This window comes from Xenopus laevis, chromosome 9_10S (assembly GCF_017654675.1).
Source record: "Xenopus laevis strain J_2021 chromosome 9_10S, Xenopus_laevis_v10.1, whole genome shotgun sequence".
NCBI lineage: Eukaryota > Metazoa > Chordata > Amphibia > Anura > Pipidae > Xenopus > Xenopus laevis.
Window position 1 is genome coordinate 75,370,486 of NC_054388.1, and position 18,428 is coordinate 75,388,913.

The 18,428-nt window shown below is 36.9% G+C and overlaps 1 protein-coding gene across 2 annotated transcripts in view; it reads left to right on the plus strand.

Moving 5' to 3' along the window:
* LOC108703039 (receptor tyrosine-protein kinase erbB-4) overlaps positions 1–18,428 on the plus strand; it is a 440,770-nt gene that overhangs the window by 267,449 nt on the left and 154,893 nt on the right. The window lies entirely within an intron of this gene.

The following is an 18,428-nucleotide window of genomic DNA, read 5'->3' on the forward strand; positions in this document are numbered from 1 at the left end:
GTCTGGAAGCCAACTACATGACCTAATCTTTAGCTAAAAATTAAATGTTTTTTACCTTTTACTTGCTGTTTTTTTATTGCAGGAGTAGATTTCACCATACTTTTGAGCATCTTGTTCACCTGTAATAAAGAACATAGCCCAACTTTGAGTCACAACTGTAAGGTTAATAACTACTGAATGAAAGTGTTGCTTAAGAGATGCTTTTACCATCTTTGCTGTTATCTAATTGTCATTTATCATAATAACGTTAACAATAATATAGATGTAGCCAATCCGTTTTTTTCAGGCTAATCCGAGGCTTTGTCGAAACTGAAAATCACAATGTTTAACTTTTCAGTGTAACAGTCAGATTGATATAACATACCAATAGATCAGAACTTGGTAGATTTATCAGGCCTAGTCATTTTATTCAGTAGTTAGCTGAGTTTGGTGTCATATTAAGAATAGGTTCATAAAAGTCAGTTCTACCTACTGGGAGGCTTTAATTAGAGGGTCCCACAGATACTCCTTTTGTAGCCAAGCCATAGATAACAGAAATACTGCTATTGAACTTATGTTTCTTCTGTACAGATAGATGGTAATGATACGTGCAATTATATATTTTACATTTAGGAACTTTGCTTCCAGTCAACAACACAGGGCAAATATATTGTAGAAACTGAAGGATAAAAGTCAAGGAAAACCTAAGGGGGCAATTTTTTTCATATGGCTCTCCCTAGGGCTATTTGTCAGCTTTCTGTAAATTATGCCCAAAATCCCATAACATTTCTGTACTCAACTGCAACGCCATGTCTACAGGTCAGGTACTTGCAATCCTGATACATTTGTATAAGTGTTATAGAGTGTAACGGTCAGTGCTATTAAATGCTCTTAGGCTAACCATTATATGTGTAATATGTAGACATAAGGTACTGTCTATGTAGTACAGGTACCCAAAAGGGCTGGTGACGTGTTATATAAAAAGTGCTAGAGCTGGCAAAACAAAATCTGGTGACTAGGGTCATAGGGCACCTTGCCTTACAATTAATGCCCCCCTCTGTTGAAGGTTTTCCTTGTCCTTTAACTGCCTGTCTCAAGTAATGTAAGTATCTGGCAAACCTAGGAGAAGTCGCCCCCTCCTCTTCCATTTTTTTTCATTACAGCATCTTTTTATTTTAATATTTGTAAGGGGGCGGCATTAGCCTGGGGATCAGATGCTTTACAGAGTGGAAAAATATTGCTTTATAATAAAAGGAGGATATCACATAAAGCCAACTTTAATACCCTGCCTAACAGAAAACCCTGATGAATGTAATTGCATTTTAAGCATCCAGATTAAATTTTTTGATCCCATATTGCATTTGTTTTGCCTGTGATTCTTTTATGAATTTATATATATATATGTGTATTTCTTTTTCAAAAGGAAAGAAAAAATGTCTGGAGATTAAAGGATTAGTCCAATGAAAAGAAGGGAATGGCAGCTGCTAAATATCCACATTTGCACTTTAGATTGGATAAGGGTGTTTGTATCTCTTATGGTTTCAGAATAAAGTATATATACATGGGTGTTTAGCTCTGCTGGAAAAAAAGGCACTGCTAGCATTTTGCTTCTGTTTTTTTATCAACAGTGGAGAAATAGTGACATTTTTCCACAAAGAAGCATTAATATGAATAAACAGTAAGGCTACTTTCGTGCTGCGTCTCGATACCAGAAGTAACAGTGTAAGGAAGTGCCAATCTAGTTGCCCATGTGGTCCAAGAGATGAATCAATACATCAGAAAAGCAATTTGTATTTCTGACCAAACATCTTTCTTATTGCACCAATTTGCATGTAGTAAAACCCATGAGAATCAGATGTTTGCTCACAAACACTCACAATTACAAGAGCAGTAAACACTTTCTTCTGCTTGATTGCTGTTAGCTAGGGATGTAGCGAACCGCCGATAATGTGTTCGCGAACGCCGTTCGCGAACACCGGCAAAAAATGCGGACAGTTCGCGAACAGTTCGCGAACTTCGAACATCCGAAAATCGTTCGATTCGAACGATCGAAGGATTTTAATCGTTCGATCGAACGATTTTCGTTCGAATCGAACGATCGAAGCCATTCGATCGAATGATTTCATTCAATCCAATGGCTTCGATCGTTCGATTCGAACGAAAATCCTTCGATTTTAGCGATCGAATGGTCGAATGGTCGAACGATTTTGACGCGAACGCCTATTGGCGAACGTCGCGCGACGTTCGCGAACTTGCAGCGGACGCGAACAGCCGATGTTCGCGCGAACAAGTTCGCCGGCGAACAGTCCGCGACATCCCTACTGTTAGCGACCAGTTGTTTAAACATCATACCTCTTATTATATTACTCACTACGATTCTCTATTTCTGGGAACCAATCAATCAGCATTATGTTATATGATATATAGAGATATATATATATATATATATATATATATATATATAGTATAGTATAGTATATATTAGGACTGTAATTAGGAGACCCAGGAGTTTTGCAGTATTTGTTTTTTTTAGTAATAAGCATATTGGGTGTGAATGCTTTTTGCTAAGCACTGTTTACTGTATTGTATGAAATTTAGTTTGCATATACCCATATATTGATTGCAATATTTTGTGTGCTGTCTGAAAAAATTACCAGTATTGATTAATATTATTATTGTTCACTATATGGAAATGGATTTTGTAGAAAAGGGAAACATAATCTGCAGAAGCTCTGGCTTAATGCGTAGAACACTTTTTAAGGAGAGAACACTTGGTATGTCAAGAATTGGTATGAGGTCTGAAAATGATGGGAATAGTATTTCTCACTAACTGTAGTGTTATAAACTTGCCATTACTGCTCTCATCTGTGATCTATGGGGTAATGCTGAAAAGATGGACTCTTATTGCAATATAAAGATGTAAATGGTGGTTTCAATTCCCATAAAGAATCTTACAGTACAATATTTTAATCCTGGAGTCTTGCAGTAGGAATTTTTCAGTATTATTTGGCTTACATAGATTTCATTATATCAGGATGAGCCAAAGCTTTAGCTTAGGATCTTGTCCAAAACCCGAAAAAATGTTGCATCAAAGAGAAAATATGTGCTGTTCTTTAGTTCATTTATTATAAGAGGTCCAGAGGGGGTTGGGATTGATCAATAATAGCCCAAGCTATTTTACTACTATGTCAAGAACTTGGTATCAAACAAAGGCAAAAATAAGCCTCATCTTCATGATAAGGATTTAGTAATTTTAACAAAGTACAGTATTGTACATTTGTAAGCAAGTGTAAATTAATTAGTATACTGTTGTACAAGAAGTGTAACTAACTTGATTTTTACCATTGTTAGTAGGTCCCAATGCTAGGGACCCATGTCAGTATTATCAGATACACATGTTACAGTTCTACAGACCATAGACATGGGCTGGGAGTGTACTGTAGTTCGATGCAATTGAAGCACACTTGTGTGCTATGAAACTTTGGGGGTGTTTTTCTTCCCCAAGTGTATCTTCTAGAGAATAGGGGTCCCATGATATTCTTTAGAAAAAATAGGGGGGCAAGACCATGTCATATGCAGAAAATCTGCCCTAGTGCCTCCACACTGGGCAAAGATAATTTTAATTCGTACACATTCTTTTGAGCTTGGTGGGCATGGTGTAAAGCTCAAAAGAAGGAATTAAAATTATCTTTGCCCTGGGCATGGAGGCACTAAGGCATATGATACGGTCCTGTCCCCCCATTTCTTCTAAAGGTTATTGTGCTAACCTGGTCATGGCTTGAGTTGAAGAAGCTGTGACCATTATCTACCACTTCATCCAGTTGATCCTAGGTCTGTCCTCGAAGAACTGCCACTGACAAGCTTAGTTAAATATAGGTATGGAGCAAGGTAAAGCTCAAAAGAATGGGTAGGAATTAAAATTATCTTTGCCCTGGGTGTGGAGGCACTAAGGCAGATTTTCTGCATATGATATGGTCCTGTCCCCCCATTTCTTCTAAAGATTATTGTGCGACCCTGGTCACAGCTTGAGTTGAAGAAGCTGTGACCAGTATCTACCATTTCATCCAATTGATCATTGGTCTGTCCTGGAAGAGCTGCCACTGATAAAGCTTAGTTAAATATTGGTATGGAGCAAGGTATGCTCCAAATTGGTAAAAGTTGCAATGGGAGAGAAAGTGTTAAAACTATGCCTGGAAAGAATTTCTGAATTCGGAAGGCATCTTTAGTATTGTATCAGTGCCCTTAAATACTTGGTTTGTAGGTTTTGATGTGAAGGAAAGCTGCACTGAGGCTTAGGTCTGCTAAGCCTAAAAGTTGTTGATGCAGTGCTAGGGCTATAGCCACAATACAAGGAAACTATGAAAGTGTAGAAGTAGTGAATTGGCACACACAGGCAAATATGTCAAAAGGAGGGATGGTACCTGCAGGGGTATGTTTTTAATAATAACTTCCTTATAAACAAAATGTTAGTGAATGCAAGCCTACTATTATCAACAGATTTGCCTGGCTAATTAATGGCTGGAAATACCATTGATGCTACTGTAAGTTGCTGTGAAAAGGAATGACTTTTCTGAACCTCTCTGACCAATAAGCAGTGTGGGATCTTTTACAGAAAGCTATAGTTAACAGAAGAGTGTGCTTAAACAAAATTTCTGCGTATCATGTATTGTAGACGGGACAAACCATTACCCTTTTAGAGCAAGTCATTTCCTATGTGTGTAATATTGAGATTGGGAGTTAAGGGGCTATTAGCTACCCCCCCCCCCCCGACATTGTGCTTTCTGGAATGTAGCAGTGGTTACCATGGTAGCAAATTTGGCAGGCACTTATTCTGTACAGTAACAATGAACCAGCACAAATATGTTTCATTTGGATGTTGTGTAATGAGATTTTCCCCTCTCGCAGTTAATGGTGTTTCTTGTATTTGTTTACAGATTCTTAGCTTTATGAAAGTGGACAGGCTAGACTGAGCTATTTAGTTTCACAAAGAGAGATAGGCAGTCTTAGTATCTTTAGACAAACGACATGGTATTTTCAAAAAGTCATTTGAAACTTAGCATCTGGCTACTAATAGCTGCCACACATCAAAATTAATGCCCTATATTTAGCTGAATGTAAAATCATCAGAGTTCAAAATAACTTCAAAGCATCCTTTAATATTTGAGCTTAGGAAATGTTATATAGGGCAGAGCAGCAAAATGGAAACAACGCTTGCATCCAGGTTGTTATAGATTCAGTCTTAATGAGGAATTCATATTGTCATACAAAAAATGATTGAGATTAAAGGGACCTTGCCAGTTATGCACTTCTCTGTACTTGGAACCGTATGTAAAAGTTTTGCAGAGTAAATTAAGCTTTAAAGGAATTGTTATGTTCAAACTTTTCTTAAAGTTGGTAGTTGTCTCAATGGATTAAATTCCTTCTGATAAAAAATGACACTGTATGTTATGATTGTAATTTCCAAGACTGACATTAGTAGCCCTTGTATGTTTCCTTCTAGAGTGATTCATTTTAATTCCAGGGCTGTAGTGGTTTCTGGGGCACACAAGTTTTGTGGATGTCCAATTGTGGACTCACATGCATATATAAGGCTCGGCAAGGGGCATTTTTCTCTTTGTCTCCCTCACCTGCTTCACAGGGGGAAGCAGTCCAATGGAACATAGGAATATTTTAGGACAAATATCCCCATAGATTTCCCATGTGTAAATATGATACACAACATGATAATCCATCGCTTTTTTAGTTCCCATCTGAAAGGCCACCTCGGGCAGCAAAAACCCAAGAAACACCCCTGGCAGCATTACTCTCCACTGTTCCACCAAGTTGCCCTTACTATCCTGGTTAGGAACTGTTGCATATTCAGGCTCAATGGAGTGTGTAACTTAAGGGAGGCCCAAGCCTGCTGGATACTATAAGTATAGCAGCCCTATGCCATGATATCAAATAAAGAAAGAAAGCTGAATTGTTATTAGGGCTTTATCTATATTTTAAAAACATTGGTTCCCAGTAACCCTCCTATAGAGAAAAATGCTCTCACTAGCAGAAAATGCACATTAACTGATACCTAATTGAGATCCTTTATTGAGTGTAACGGCCACTAAGGTGCAGGAACTTGTTAGAAGGGGGTGGTAGCTCCAGGGTTCCCCCTGAGTCAATCTATGCACTTGTGCTTTATTCAGCAGGAGGAAGGCAGTGGCACCAAACACAACTATACAGGACTACCTTTTGAAACAAGTGCCTTTTAAAGGGTTTTTTTTTACCTTTGGGTTAACTTTTAGTATGATGTACAGAGTGATATTCTGAGACAATTTGTAGTTGGTTTTTATTTTTTATTATTTGTGTTTTTGGAGTCATTTAGCTTTTTATTCAGCAGCTCTCCAGTTTGCAATTTCAGTTCAATTGGGTTGCTAGGGTTCAAATCACCCTAGCAATCATGCATTGATTTGAATAAGAGATTGATTTGAATAAGATGAGTAATAAAACGTAGCAATAACAAGACATTTGTAGCCTTACAGAGTATTTGTTTTGTAGAGGGGGCCAGTGACCCCCATTTAAAAGTTGGAAAGAGTCAGAAGAAGAAAGTCAATAATGAATAAAACATAATCATTAAATAATGAAGACCAGTTGAAATGTTGCTTAGAATTGGCCATTCTATAACATACTTAAAGTTAACTTAAAGGCAAACCTCCATTTGTAGTGCAACTGAGAGCAGCCAATTAAAGCCCACCCACAGCTAAATGTAATGTTTTCTAAAGCCTTTTCACACTGTCATTAAAATACATTTTTCATTTGCAACTAAAAACGTGTGCAATTTATAAAGTAGCGTAGTCTTGTATCAATATTATCTATTAACTTGTATTTATGAAGGGCCAACATGTTCCATAGCACAGTGTTGTATTTAAGTTATTCAATTAAGTACTTACTTAAGTACTTAGAAGGTTTAGAGAATGTTTTTTATTTCAGGTAGTTATGTGAGTTTTCTAAACAGCCATCCTGACATGCTTTATGACTGAGATTCTGCATAATTTTTTTAGCAATGCATGAGTAGGAATGTGTCATTGCAAAATGACAGACACATAATATGAAAGACATAGTAGGGGATCCTTTATTGTGTCCCATTTGTGTGCAGCAGTTTTTGTGACATTGCAAAGTTTTTAACTGGCAGCTCAAAATATGTGGACCTTTTGCCTGGATATTTTACCTGGTGTTCACCTTGCGCCAGGGCAGATATGTTCTTAGGGATTCTCATATAGAAAAATGCAGTGGTTGCTACACTGTCACTTCCAGTTTTACCCTTCATGCTCCCTTTACATGGGGTTTAGCTATATAGAACCAGATGATGCCAAGGAGGTGATTAGAGGTAAATTATTTTTGTAATTCCCAATGAGGATATACTGTAAGGGCCCATTTACAAATGTTTAGCATGCTGTGTTAGGAACTGTATCTTCTGGATGAAAAAAGCACTGTATTCATTTAGCAGCACTGTATTTATGTGGGGTAGGCTGAAAGAGGTAGCATGAAACTGTCCCCCATGCTGGCCCTACCTGTCACATAACTTCAATGTCATTCCAGAATGAGGTACAGAGCACAACTAAGGCCCAGATGCAATAGCTCAGTGATTGAGGAATTCAATTTTGCATTTTAACTTGCATCCAAGGTATTGTTAAATGACTTAGTGTTTATATAATTGTTGCAATTGCATGATTTTACATTCTTGCATTGCTTGTACTTGTGTGAATATAAGGACTTTACATGCTTTCTATATCTTGTATGGGACAGGGTACCATTCATTTAGCTTGCTAAAAGTAAAAGTGAAGTTCCCAAGACCTTTAAATTGCCATTGCTAGAATACTCTTATGTTATTCTTGAGTTATACAAAGGAACACTTATAGTGGCAGGTTTATGTTAGCAATGAGAAAATAAAAGACATTGTTTCTGTTTCTAGGAAAGCCATTTTCTACTACTTTATGCTATGGGTATTATTGAAAAGCACAAAAATGGTTTCTTAAAATGACTGGAAAGGAATTAATGTGAGATGTTATTAAGTACTGTAATAGTTTTTTGTTAAGCCAGAAACATTAAATGGTAGTTAGAAGGATGTGTTGAATTCAGCACCATGGACAGGGCCTTATTATTTCCAAGGAAAGGAATGGATGAAGGCAGCAGCTGTATTGAATTGGGGACCCATAATACAACTTATAACTTGTGCATGAGTTGTAACAGAAAAGGTATCCACTGAGTGGTCTTGGCTGAATTGATGTAGATTTCAAGTAGTGTTCATGTTTTTGGTTTCCCAATATTTAATGCCCAGTTATTAATAAATTCTGATATAGGTGAATATAGGAGGGATCAAAGCCAGAAGTGTTTAAAAAAGGGAAATTGTATCAGAGGTGAAAGTAGAAAGTACAGTTCCAGTACTCTGAAATAGATTTAATGAAAACATATTGTGCTTATTAACAACTATGGGCAAAAACTAAATACTAGAATTGCACTGGAAAAGGAAACATTATTCACACTCAGATATCTGTAATTACATTAAGAGGGTTATTTACTAAATCAGATTTCTTCTTATCTGAGTTTTTTAAATGGGAAAAAACTATTTTTTTATTTAAAAAAAAACCTCAAATATTTCGTGATTTATTAAACCCCGATGCTGCTAAAAGTCTGAATAAAAAAGCACACCAACTCAAACCTGCCGAGGTCATAAGGAAGTCAATGGCAGATGTCCCTTTTGCAATTGGAAGATCTCATGATCTGCGTTGGGTTTTGAACAAGAATCTGAAAAAAACATGATTTTTGGGTGATAATTTGAAAAAGTTTATGGGTGTCAAATCCAAAAAAATGGCGTTTTTATGGGACCTTATTTTCATGCTTGTGTTGCTCACAGGTAAAAAAAGGTTGGGGACCAATAACCTAAATAGTAATCACCTGACCTGCAGTGTACTCATGGATCATTTGAGTTTTACTTGGGCATGTTCACTGCTGTATATCCAAGTGATAATCTCATGACTCACAAGTTAACTTGTAGGATCCTTATTTCCAAGGAAAGAAAGCATGAAGGCAGTACAGCAGCTTCTTGGTGCTTGATTTGGGTGTCCAGAATACAATAGCAAGTGATTGCCATTAAGGTCAATGAAAGGGGAAATCATGAGTGTCTTTAGATGCTGAGCTGGGAATCCCATGGTAATCTGCTGAAGTCTCCAGTGGAATTGTCAGTCAATTGATCTACCAACATGCATCCCTCTCCCAGCATGCCTAATTCTTTGCTTATTCCTACAGCTCTAACCAGATCCTAACCAGAGCTACATAGACTGAAAAGGGCCATGTTAATTGGTTCAGTCGACTGTGTGTTCCTGAAATTATGAAACACGTTTGTAGTTTAGGTGATATCTGTATATGTAAATGCAAGTTATATAGATTAATGATATAGATAATCTCTGCAGATAAAACAGCATTTTAATTTTTGTCCACCCTTAAGACATTGCTAATACACTGTTTATTCTCTTCTTCCGACAACCATTTCCTTACTCTTAAAGGATAATTATCCCTGTAGGTGAATCTTTTCCACCCGAGGAGAGAAGAATAAACGGAATGTGTAATGAAGCAGGCTGTTTTATCATTAGAACAAGCCCTTCTGTTGGTCTGCTCATTGCCGATACCCAGTGCTGCATTTGAAGTCTGACAGAGAGCTGCTACCCATGTATAATATGCTGTTAGTTACTGAAAATTACTTAGCAGTATCTTAGGGCAAGAATGTCTTGGCCCTCCGGCTGTTAACAACGTTCGGTACTGCAGGCAGGATTAATGTGCACCAGTAATTTTAACATTTAGAAACCAAATGGAAGATGAGATTCCTGGAGATCCTGCAGCTTCTTCACAGGATTGTGATTTATGGTTTATGTGTATGTTTCCTCCATACCTCCAAAAACTAGAGAGAGGTTAATAAAAGTTATCTAGGTATGTGTGTAAATGTAATAGGGACCTTACATTGTAGTCTCCACTAAAGCAGGGACAGATGTGAATAATGTATATTCTGTATTAAGATGGCCGTAGACGCAAAAATAAAGTCATATGAATCAAAGGTTACAATACGCGAGACCATTTTTATGCGCACGTCAAAATTTACCGTGAGTCCTTTTTGAATCGTACTGCATAGTAGCAAATATAGGGATTTATCAAATTTATGATTTTTGCAAATACAATAAATGAGTTTAAATAGACTTAGAAAGGTTGTAAGGTCAACTCAAAGATACTGTACACGAGTTTGTGTATATCACTACTTATGATGCTACTTGTATACACAGGGCTGTGCGCTCTTACAATACATTAATAGAACAAACAGGAGAAACAGTTGCAAAGATTAAATGGCATTTGTAAGAGGCACAGAAGGGGTCCCTGCCTATTACAAGGCATACAACATCAGATTATTAGACATGCAGTGAGTCTCAAAGGCTTTACATTTTGGAAGTGTATTATATTTTCGCAGCTTAAATCCAGTTATTGGCCGAGTAGTATGCATTAGCTCCAGATGATAAATGGAACTAAATTGTCCTCAGTAATAATGGTAAATCAAACCTGTTCATAATTGAATAAAGCAGATCCAAAGGTGAAACCTGAATGATGGCAACCGCAGAGCTCATTACCTAGTCGTGATGTTTTTTTCCCCTTTGGTAGGAAATGCTTATGCAGAGATTTAAATTTTCCAATTTTCCCTCTGCAAGGTGGAATGATGAACAATCTTTTTAAACATCAGCATAATATGTTACTGCTATATAATGGTGACGCAGGCCCCCATATGCTGTTTTGGACTTCCTGACTCAGCATAGTTTCAGAAACTCTCCTCCTCTAAAATATTTATATTGTTGTATATTCGAAAACCATTTGTTTGTAGTTTCCCAAACTGTATCTACTTTGCACTTGGGGGTCAATGCTGGGATTTGTACTTTTAAGACTGCTGACAGATGATCATCACAACTGTAAAGTCCACCCAGACTTTACTGTGCAGCATCTGTAGTTTTTCTCTAATACTTAATGGTTTATTTATGCTCTACTAAACATTTTTTTTTCTTTTCTAGACATTTACAGTTTGGAATTGTCGACAATTTGTGAGGTTTTCTTTATTGCAGTGAGTGATTTCCTGCATGAAGTCATTGATTGAGCTCTCTCAGATTTTCACAGTTATTAGATTGTAAGCTCACATTTACACATAGTAAATCTCTGTCCTGTCAAATAGCTTTTTCTGATGCACAGTAGCTGTTCCAAAGACTTGGACGTGCCCAGGAAACCTCTCAGCTACTTTTTCCAGTGCTTTGTTTTAGGCCTTTGGAGACGGAAACCCAGATGGCAGGAACATAGAGTGCTTGTATCTCTCCTAATCCCACTGACACTCAGTGAAGCTTTGCTGTAGATTTACCCCCGGGGTTTTGCAGAACATGTATTGGCAGATGGCACAGGTGACAGGACCAACTTCATTATAATGGGGCAAAGGCTTAGTGGCATGGGGATTCCTAATGATTATAATTCATCTTTAGTTAGCTCTAAAAGTGTGCATGCATTACTGTGTACATTGCTCCAGAAAGCATGCAATCTTTAACAATGTCATTGTTGTAAAAGGATTGTCTTGTACAAAAGGGATTGATTTAAATTAGTTTTGTCTGAACTATTTAAACAATTTTCATCTGCATTCTTTATTTCTCTTATCTCCCGAGGCTATAACTAGTATCTTGCCAGTTGGCACATTACAGAAGTGCATTGTCCAATCAGTTCATTGGTATGCTGTACTAAACATGGTTACCCCATGAGTATATGTATCCTGCCATCCTCTATGATACACTTTTCTTTGAATTGTGTATTACCCATACAACTTAGAGTATGTTTTTCTCAGTAAGGGTTGTGTATGTGCATTGTATACATGTATAGTGTGCATTCATAGAGGTGCTTAGCTGGATTTACACTGCTTTTTTGTGTGAAAAACACATCCAGTTGGTAACTATGCCTAGCGATTGCTGCATATTTAATAACTATTGTACCTACTGTACTCTTACAGTGAGTGGGTTTAGTCCACTGTGTAGGCTTCATCCTCACTTAGACTCATTCAATAAGTAATGGGGCTGAATTGACTTTGATGTTATAGTTCAGAATTGATCTTCTATGAGGTACTAGCACAGCTAAGGTAAAATGTGTCTCTGTCCAGCACAATTTGCAATCCACTCAGTGTTGTTGAGATGTGCTGCCTATGCTTTGCACATTAAGAGGTTATTTCCTGACTCCTACGACCTGTCTCCTTCTGTTGACTGTATTAATGGAGCTCCCTATTAATATCAGGCTGACACTTGCTCCATTGCAGTTTATTATTTTCTGTTCCATTTCATCCTTGGCAAGAGAGACAATGAAAGCAGCATTTCCATCTTTGCTGCAGGAATTAAGACGCTGCTGTTTGCCTCAGTGTATTTTTTTACACTCCCCTCCCTGGCAGGGGGACAATTCAAAGTCAGATTTTTTTTTTTGTGCCTTTTTCAAACAGGTTTGTCTGGGGACAACATCACACAATTGGGTCTGCCAGCCACATCTGGGCTGATGTATCTGAGGTTCAGAGGTAGATCTTTGCAAATTCCATCTGTTGCCTGTTTATAAACCAATAATGTGTAGCTTAACAGCATAAACATACATTCACACGCATCATTGAATAAATCAATTTCCCAACTGCAAAACAGGGACAACCTGAGAATATCATTTCTAAAAATGTTTTAAGGTATCATAGGTCCAAAAGAACAGATGAAGCCTTTTAATACAGTTTATTAGATGAATTGTGGATTTTATATCAATTATAGGTACTTAATAACCTTATATGTTTCTTAAGTGGTTATAGTAACATGACAAATATGGAATATACGACTAACATTGTTTCTGCAGGGTTACATCTCAGAAAACCTCCTCTGTGAGCAGTTCCTGTATTCCATAGAACCTTACTCATGATTCTTTATGGACTATATAATGCCATAGATTATGGACATTTCAATGGAAGCCATGAATTGTGGATGATTTATTGAATGGGCTGGTGCCCTTACATTATGGCAGTGGACCATTGGAAAGGGGCTAGATAAGTTCTGTATATGGTTTATAATCTGTGTTTTATTGCTTGAGGCTTAAAACATGTTGTGGTAATAAAAATTCTTATTATAGTGCAATTCTGTTGTTTGTGTGCTCTCCCCATTGTTTGCTTTTGGGGTCCATGACTTACTTGATCATGGAGACATGTTTATTTGAACTTTCTACAATTGTGGGAACCTAGGGATTTTTTTCCTTATTGTACCAATAAGCAAATACCATGCTTTCTGCATGCATAGTTATGCCACCTTATTTATGTAATACTGAGCCCATTTGAAATTTACAAGACACATGGGTCATTTATTTTTAATTCAGGTGCCTAATACATGTCTTCTTAAAGGATATGTGTGAGTGGGGGAGGGTGTGTGCACATTATCTTGGAAGTCTTAACATGCTGTACATGTGCCCATCTCTAGTCACTGGGACTGCAGGAACTATAGTGGCATTATGGTTGGAAGAAAAGAACCCTGGGTAATGTGCTTTTATTTACTTTTGTTAGATTTGCACCCCAGGTTTTGTTGTCTTTCCTTGAGCTTTAAATGAAAACCTTTACAGCCAAAATGAATCCTTAAGCAACAGATATTTTACATCATATTAAGCGGCATAGGAGAATTTTTACCAAACTGGAATAAATATTTAAGTAAAAATGCCCCTTTTATATATTTTCCCTTGAGCCCCCATTTTATGGCATTCTCAGAGATCACCTGACCAGATATACTGCAGCTCTAACTGTAACAGGAAGAAGTATAGCAGCAAAAGTCCGAACTTTGTCCATTTAATAGGTCAATGTGACCTATTTTTTGTAAGGTTTCTTATGTGCACCATGAATCATATGATCCCAGGGGAAGCCCTTATTTCTAGTGCAGTCCTAAAGGAGAACTATTCCTGCATAAAACAGTTATTTGGTAATGTTGCCAGATAGAACATGATTTTTAAAGCAAACCAGATATTTTGATTTTTGCATCCAAGTTTCCAAAAAGCTCAGCCAAAACCATATAAACCCATGCCATTTTAGATGGAAACAGAAATAACATGATAATATACACAAATGAACAAATCTAGGCTTATTGTATGCCTTCAGGCATGTTTTATCCATAACTGATTTGTGAGTTAACGTGGATGTGTAAATATCACTAAGTCCAGATGTCATTGAAGATTTTTCTCCAGTTATGACTGCCTTCCAGCTAATGGACCAGGTAATTCCTGCTTGAAATTGTCAGTCGGGTCAGAAGCTTCTTATACCTTGAAATGCGGCTTCCGCTTGCATGAGCTTTGCCGTGTGGTCACTCAGCTGAAATATAGAAGGTTAAATTCCTCATTTTGATTATAACAGCACACTGAGCATCCTGTCCTCCCTTAATACAAGCTTGACATTTCATATCGGCACAACCTGGCTCCTTGGAAATCCACTGCACAAAAGGCAGGGTTCGAAGGCTGACTAGTCAAGCATAGACTACTGTGCTTCATGTTGTAAAGAGTGTAAAGTTATACTTGGTTGACTGACAAAATGCTTCACTGCTGTAGTCCTTTTTAACATTCATTCAGAAGAAACATTAATGTCACCTAATTTAACAACTGTAGCACCAGCCAGGACTGTAGTCAATGGTATCAGCCCTGCAATTGAAGCATGCACCTACATTTAAAGGGAAAAAAAGACTCGCTCTTGATATGTTTCCAGAATGCAATAAAATAATGTTAGTGACAGAGTGGCTGGTAAATATTTTGAAGGCCCATTAAAATCTTTACCTACAATGTGGAGTTGTGTTTAGTGGTAGAGTTACACATCAATAAATGATCAGGAATAGTCTCCCTCAAGGTCTATAAAAGGCATATTATATAGTATTAGTGCTGTTTTCTACAGGAATACAGATGTCTGGACTTGGAGGAGGTTTTATTTACATTACCAAACTTTGCTTTACAAACTTATACAGTAACTTATACTGTAGCTACCACTATTTATACTTTTCATTGGTGCATATGGGTTAACTTGACCTATACTAGGGCTGATGAGTAGGTGCCGGCATTGGATATTTTTTCCATACACCAACTAGACCTTTACTCAGTCAAAACATTTGTTTGATCTTATAAAATAAGGGCCTAACTCTATAGTAAGAAGACTATTCAGTATAATGGGAAGACTATTGGTTGGAGGAGTCTGCACTAGCCTGCTTCATCTGCTCCAAAGCCCTAATCCAGTTTAATCATCTGCTATTTAGAAAAAAATGCAAATTTTAAATAGAATACAGTCACTACCATCTTCTTCAGTGTTTATATGGGGGCAGGTTAGACAGATGGACAATTTTTGAATTTGTGATCACCTTTCTTACAGACTGATTAGTCTGTAAATATTAATCCGAAATGTGCTGTTTGCCAGAGGAAATATGAAATATTTAAGGTATTCCCCTATTTTAATCCTCTTTTCAATGGCTAAAGCTCAAGATCCTTGTTCATATGTTTCCTGGAATCAGGATGTGCAGTGTTTAGATTAGTATTATGAGCAAAACAGCTTATGAACAATTTGCTAAGCAATAAAAAGTAACCAGATTTCTTGCATTATTATTATTATTATTGATCTAAGGCAGCTTTAATTTACATTACATGGAAATTAATATGACTTTCAGGCAACTAGAAAATTAATATGCCCTGATTAAAAATAAAATGGATTATAGAAATGGTCAGGGATTTTAACGACTGGATTTTGATATACTGAATAATAAGCAGGCAACATATTAGTTGGACGCACTCAGAGTTGAAAGTTCAGCCCTATTATATATATATATATATATATATATATATATATATATATATATATATATATATATATATATATATATATATATATAGCCTTGAGAAAGGCTTGAGTGCAAGCCGAAACGTTAGTCGATATTTTGATTGTATTAAACACTTTTTGACCTTGTAAGTCCTGTGAGTGCGAGCTGTTTCATCTTTCTACTTAATCCTCTGGCTTTGTTGCACCCAGGCAACTTTGAACCATCGACGTGCAGTGCCGGCTTTCATACTTTTATATATATATATATATATATATATATCTATATAGACAAATACAAGATTCCTCTGCACTCAACCCATTATCAATATATTTAAGACAGAGACATTTTGTGCATACTGCTACTGAAAAATGCCTTACCCTTTAAACAAAACAGGGATTGTTTGTCCATATATTGCAATATATTTAAGCTGGCCAACTACGTCAAAGTCATCCCATATCTGGCCAGTCCTATGCTCAATTTTCATCTGATTCATTAAGAATTCTATGGTTTAATTATACATTTTATAAAAGGGTCGAATACGTTTTACCTGCAACTTACTAGCTGCTTTCAAAGTAAAACTCCCAAACTTGGCTGCCCTTTTATTAGACACCAGTGATATATATACAGTTAAATAGGTGCAAACATGTAAAGCAAAGGTAAAGACTGACCCACTAAGGGGTTTGTATATTATGCATAACATACAAACCCTGAGTGTGCCAGTCTTTACCTTTTGCTATATATATATATATAGATATAGAGATATATATAGATATATATATATATATATATATATATAGATATATATATATATATATAATATATATATATATATATATATATAGATTTCGGCCAACGTCGGCCGAAACGTTGGATACACGAGTAATATGAAAATAAAACAAATTTGAACACTTGAGAATCTCGTGTGCTGGTCCATTTTGAAGGCTAGATATAATTTAGATATGTAATATATATATATATATATATATATATATATATATATATATATATATATATATATAAGCAAAAGAAACAGATCTGGTGCACAACGATAACGAGAAAAGACGCCTGTGTGCTGGTTCTATGTCCATAGTAAATGTATCCAAAAAAAACAGCCGCACCAACAGGACTTTCATGAAAAACAAAAAGTGTTTTATTCAACGTTTCAGCCCCGTACTTGGGCCGTCCTCAGGAAGTGTAAAACCACCACCAACATTAATTGGTAATAATTGTTTTAATGTTGGTGGTGGTTTCGATCTATTTATGGGACACTAAACTACACATTTCGCTACACGAGGAACATTGGATATAGGATGAGACTCCATTTTTAGTCACTTGAAATTTCTCTATAGGATTTGGCTTATCGCTAATTTAAGGCAAAAGGCACTAACGTTAGCACACGTCACTCTTGTTCACGTCACTGATTACATCAGACGTCCAGACAGAACGTCATTGCTGGACGCTGTTTGGCGCCAACTGTAAATGTTTAAATGTGGGGTTTGGGGAATAGGGATTTACACTTCCTGAGGACGGCCCAAGTACGGGGCTGAAACGTTGAATAAAACACTTTTTGTTTTTCATGAAAGTCCTGTTGGTGCGGCTGTTTTTTTTGGATATATATATATATATATATATATATATATATATATATATATATATATATATATATATATATATATATATATATATGTACTATAAGAAAAGTATTTTGTATACTATCATGTCTGCGTTTCTTCAACACCCTCTTGTGGGCCTATATCAGCTTAGTACGTACAGCATCATTAACCCCTTGCTGGCAGCCCAAATGCCTATTGTTTGGCTCTGTTGTTTATTGATTCTGGGTTAAATGACAGTCTGTAGAGTACAGTAGTAGAGACAAATTGTTAAAATCCCATGGCTGCAGTCCAAAAGGAGATCTTATTTGTCCTAATGTATTTGTGAGACGGAATGTTTCTCCTACAGACAGAAAGGGTCTTTAAAATACACACTCAGCCAGAATGTTATTAATCCTGAGTATGACCTGGGTTCAGGGTTAGCAAACAATGCACAATTGTGTTCAGAATAATAGCAGTGTGTTTAAAAAAAAAAGTGAATAATGCTCAAAATCCTTTGACCAGGGCATTGTCAAGGCATGCAGTTGTCAAAACCCCCACCCCCTTACGGAACCATTGGCACTTACCTTTCCTTGTACTCCCCAAGAGATGACACACAACAGTTCAGGATGGATGTGAAATGGCCACAGGTTTATAAACAGTGTAAACAAGATAAACAGATTACATAACAACTGAATAAACATTACCAATTGGGAATGCTTACCTACTCCATTGTCTTGCCGGACAACCAGCTGCACTGTGCTAGGGAGGGCAAGTGAAAGCATAAGTGAGCCTCACTCTGAACTCCAACCTCCCGGACCATTTCCCAAGGAGGTTAAACCACATCATAAATGCCAGGGGTACTAGCCCCTTTCCACTGCAAACCCCCATGTTGTGACTTAACCAAAACCCCATCATGAGAATCCAAAGCTTCCATACACCACCAAATCCCTTACCCTATCTCAAAACAATTTTAGGGCGA